This window comes from Gigantopelta aegis, chromosome 10 (genome assembly GCF_016097555.1).
Source record: "Gigantopelta aegis isolate Gae_Host chromosome 10, Gae_host_genome, whole genome shotgun sequence".
Taxonomy (NCBI): Eukaryota; Metazoa; Mollusca; class Gastropoda; order Neomphalida; family Peltospiridae; genus Gigantopelta; species Gigantopelta aegis.
In genome coordinates, this window is record NC_054708.1 from 28,255,825 (window position 1) to 28,259,489 (window position 3,665).

The window sequence follows — 3,665 nt, forward strand, 5'->3', positions numbered from 1 at the left end:
ATCAACGGCTGTGGTATGTGCTATCCTGTCTTGGTGGTGTATATAAAATATCCCTTGCTACCATGGAAACATGTAGCAGGTTTCCTCTAAGATTAAATGTCAAAATTATGTTTGACATCCAATAGCCAATGATTAATACATCAGTGTGCTCTAGTGGTGTCATTAAACAAAAGCAAACTTTTTAACTTATATCTGTTGAAATGTCCAGAGTACTCGGGCTAGATATATATGCTAATGATTCCCCCCTCTATGTCTGTCTGTCTGTCTGTCTGTCTGTCTGTCTCTGTCTCTCTCTCTCTCTCTCCCTCCATCTCTTTCTGTCTCTGTCTGTATGTCTCGCTCTCTCTCTCTCTCTCTCTCTCTCTCTCTCTCTCTCTCTCTCTCTCTCTCTCTCTCTCTCTCTCTCCCTCCCTGTCTCCCTCCATCCCTCTGTCTCTCTCTCTCCCTCCCTCCCTCTCTGTCTCTCTCTCTCCCTCTCTCTCTCTCTCTCTCTCTCTCTCTCTCTCTCTCTCTCTCTCTCTCTCTCTCTCTCTCTCTCTCTCTCTCTCTCTCTCTCAAGCAGTACCCTGAGGGTTGTTGAGTTGGAGTAGGTACCTGTGCTTTTAATGACACAGTACACCCTGCCTTATCAACGGTTAACTTGAGGTAAAGTGCACTGTTTTAATATATGTCTAATCTTTAGGTCCTGTGGGAATTCTTTGAAGAAATAAAACAAACATCATAAATTGATGTTTGTTTCGATGACGTCTAAATAATATATGGTGTAAACAAAACCAAGAGGTTTCCTCCCTCTATATCTGTGTGGTCCTTAACCATATGTCCGACGCCATATAACAATAAATAAAATGTGTTGAGTATGTCGTTAAATAAATGACATTTATTATGACAATAAATATATTTATGTAAGTCAGCCTAATAAATTTATGTTAAATTTAATATTGCTTTCTCTTGCTTCACTGCTGCCATGCATAAGTCTAGACTGCTGTGTGGAGTTGACAGTCTTGGCAACTTGTTTGGACAGATGCGTAGTCCCTGGATATTAAACGGAACAATGAAAAGTGTCACACGAGCAGTGCATGCATTGAGTCACGTATTCCATTCTTGTCACACAATGCAACTTATGGCAGTCACCGTGAATAATCAATTTTAGCCCACCCTGTTCGCACCCTGTTTACAGAGGGATCATGAATATGGTATTTATTAGTATATACCGGCCTCGGTGGCGTCGTTGTTAGGCCATCGGTCTACAGGCTGGTAGGTACTGGGTTCGAATCCCAGTCGAGGCATGGGATTTTTAATCCAGATACCGACTCCAAACCCTGAGTGAGTGCTCCGCAAGGCTCAATGGGTAGGTGTAAACCACTTGCACCGACCAGTGATCCATAACTGGTTCAACAAAGTCCATGGTTTGTGCTATTCTGCCTATGGGAAGCGCAAATAAAAGATCCCTTGCTGCTAATCGGAAAGAGTAGCCCATGTAGTGGCGACAGCGGGTTTCCTCTCAAAATCTGTGTGGTCCTTGGTCCTTAACCAGGTGCAAGATCTAGCTCAGTGAGGTGCCTTGGTCACAGGATCAAACCACCTTGATGGACTCATTCTCCGATTGAGTTTCTCCCCCCCCCCCCCTTCACTCAGTGCACCATGGCTGGTATATCAAAGGCCATGGTATGTGCTGTCTTGAAAATACATGTAAAAGATCCCTTGTCGCTATTGGAAATATGTTGTGGGTTTCCAATCCTTTGAAGACTTATATTGACTAGGAGTCGAAATTACCTAACGTTTAACATCCAGTAGCCATTCATTAATAAATCAGTGTGTTCTAGTGGTGTAATTAAATAAAACAGACTTTAACTTTATTCTAAATCATTATTTGATCATTTTAATGTAAAAAAAAAAAAAATCACAAATTGTGTCTTAATTAACTTCATTGTCGGTTTAATATAGCTCAGCTATGGAAATCAGCTTTTTCTCTTATTTACACCGGGATGTCAGGGCCGTGGGCAACCTGAGAATCTCTTCGTTTTTTTAACTCCACAAAATAGCATACACATCTCAGGGTTTAATTTGTATAGTAGTGTTTCATTTGTTTATAAAAAGTAGTGCCCCCCCCCCACCCCCCCACCCCCCCCCCCCACCCTCCCACACACCACACCCACCACCCCCCCCCCCCCCCCCCCCCAGATTTTGATCAGAGTCTGGCCCTGGATGTATCACATTTTTATATCTAGCCCACACTAGCCATTTTATGTTAGCAGTGTTCGAGATTAACGGTATGCCGATATCCCGGGGATACCAGAATTTAATTTTGGATACCAGACTTCAAGAACCCAGTATCCCACCGGGATACCATATAATACTAAAATATCAGGTGGGATACCAGATTTTGAAATGTTAGTTTCCAACTGGGATACTGCCCCAAAATTTTAATCTCGAACACTGGTTAATGACTTCAGCTGAAAAAAATGGAAATGATTTATATTGTGTTTTGTGCCTGAACTCATCAAATATTCCTTTTCCTTCTTTCCATCGGTCTTGAACCAATCATTATAATTATATGTTCCTTTATAGTGAGGGGCGGCACATTGCTCAGTGGTACAGCGCTCGCTCGGTGCACGGTCGGTGTGGGATCGATCCCCGTCGGTGGGCCTATCCATTGGGCTATTTCTCGTTCCAGCCAGTGCACCACGACTGGTATATCAAAGGTCTGCTAATCAAAAAGAGTAGCCCATGAAGTGGATACAGCGGGTTTCCTTTCTTAATATCTGTGTGGTCCTTAACCATATGTCTGACGCCATATAACCGTAAATAAAACGTGTTGAGTGCGTCGTTAAATAAAACATTTCCTTCTTTTCTTTCTAGTGAAGCTCGACATCCACGAGACACTACAGGTGCACGAAGCCACAGACCATAAGACGTGTAAAAGTCTGAACACTGTCGTCAGTCCATTCACAGACTATGGTTCATCTTTACTTATTGAGGTATCGTATCACATTCATGTGCAGGGCACAATATTTCACGAGAACGTTGGAGAACAATTACATTTTAGAATTAGAATTACCATATATATCAGTAATTAAAGTGAAAATCAGTTTATGTTTTTGAACAACCAATGTAGCACAAAACCGTAGTTCAAGAGTTTTAGGATTTGGTAGGCCTAATTTGTTTGTTACGAGAACTATATTCACGTAACCAAACAGTCGGTTACCTAAGTAAAACTCACGTGAACTGACTTCCAGTTACCTAAGATTTTGAAATATTGTCCCCTGCATGTGACACACACACACACACACACACACACACACACACACACATATACACACATATACATATATATAATATATCACATTAATACTACAAACAATACTTACAGTTAAAGCTGTAGTGTCTAGTACATTTTAAATATTTAAATATATATGTATGTATTGTAAAGAAGATGACCACAACAATTAAAAGACCTTTCACCAGCACCTGCTATTAGAAAAGTGTCACCTTAGTGGCTCATGTGAATTTCTAGTGCAGTCGGCTGATAAGGGGGCATACTTTTAGTACGTACATTTACTGGTACTGACTGACGATCTTTTGCGTATGTACGCAGGGGGGGGGGGGGGGGGTATGGGCACTGGCGTACGCATGCGTACGGGGGGGGGGAGGGGGTGCAAAAAATC